General features: G+C 43.1%; 1 pseudogene across 1 annotated transcript; it reads left to right on the top strand.

Moving 5' to 3' along the window:
• Window positions 1-387: 387 nt before the first annotated feature.
• Window positions 388-964, top strand: LOC103260817 (annotated as a pseudogene). The gene has a single exon (XR_002481976.1). The product of XR_002481976.1 is annotated as an ADP-ribosylation factor-like protein 1 pseudogene (transcript).
• Window positions 965-1,401: the final 437 nt, after the last annotated feature.

Below are 1,401 nucleotides of genomic sequence, written 5' to 3'. Positions count from 1 at the left end.
ATAAATCCATGCATTTACAGCAAACCCATTTTTAACAAACGCTTCAAGAACATACGTTAGGGAAAGAACAGTGGTGCTGGGAAAGTTGAATATCCATATGCAGAAGAATGAAACGAGATGCCTATCTTTCAAACAGATACAAAGATCAAATTAAAATGGATTAAGAACTTAAATATAAGACCAGTACTTAAAAGAAACATTGAAGAAGGCTTCAGGATATTGGTCTTGGTTAAGATTTCTTGAGCCCCCGCCCGCCGGGAGGCCGACGTGGGAGTCGCCGGCTGACCCGGCTCGCTGGGAGCCGCCTCCGAGCCTCAGCGGCCTGGGCGAGCAGGGGTGGGGGCGCGAGGCCCCCCAGGGAGCTCTGCGGGACAGCGGCTGTCTCTGAGGGTCGGCGAGGGAGGACTAGCGGCTCGCCATGGGTGGCTTTTTCTCAAGTATTTTTTCCAGTTTGTTTGGAACTCAGGAGATGAGGATTTTAATTTTGGGATGAGATGGAGCAGGAAAATCCACAATATTGTACAGATTACAAGTTGGAGAAGTCGTGACTACTATTCCTACCATGGGATTTAATGTAGAGACGGTGATATACAAAAACCTTAAGTTCCAAGTCTGGGATTTAGGAGGACAGACAAGTATCAGGCCATACTGGAGATGTTACTATTCAAACACAGATGCAGTTATTTGTGTAGTAGACAGTCGTGACCGAGACCTAATTGGCATTTCCAAATCAGAGTTAGTTGCCATGTTGGAGGAAGAAGAGCTGAGAAGAGCCATTTTAGTGGTGTTTACAAATAAACAGGACATGGAACAGGCCATGACTCCCTCAGAGATGGCAAATTCACTTGGATTACCTACCTTGAAGGATGGAAAGTGGCAGATATTCAAAACATCAGCAACCAAAGGCACTGGCCTCGGTGAGGCCATGGAATGGTTAGTTGAAACGTTGAAAAGCAGACAGTAGTCCAGTCCCTTAACTCTTGGAATTGAAGGCTGCATCACCTGCTGTGTTCACACTGCGAGATGCAGACACTGCATAGCATCACCATGTGCGGAACTGATTGCAATGTTTGTAATAAATTTGGAAAATAAGTGTGTGGAGAGCTAACTCGGTTGAATCACCTGAATATTCTGTGTCATGTATAACATTCCTTCCTTGCTTTCTTATGTTAAGGTATATATTCTGTTTGTATGAAATTCTTATTCCAGTACAGTCCTGTTAAAGAATGCACTCTTCTTCCTGGGGGAAAAAAAAAACCCTTCTATTTTTGAATTCGTAGTTGCAGCTTTTTTGTATAAATACTAATAAATATCTTAACTCAGATTTTTTTCCCCCTTATAATGAATGAAGTCTTTCCAAAGATTAGGCTCAATAGAGTAGGCTGTTAACATAGTCTGTAT

The sequence above is a fragment of the Carlito syrichta genome, unplaced genomic scaffold (assembly GCF_000164805.1).
Source record: "Carlito syrichta isolate Samal-C Ts95f unplaced genomic scaffold, Tarsius_syrichta-2.0.1 Scaffold303354, whole genome shotgun sequence".
Taxonomy (NCBI): domain Eukaryota; kingdom Metazoa; phylum Chordata; class Mammalia; order Primates; family Tarsiidae; genus Carlito; species Carlito syrichta.
This window is presented reverse-complemented; position numbering and strand designations above follow the sequence as displayed.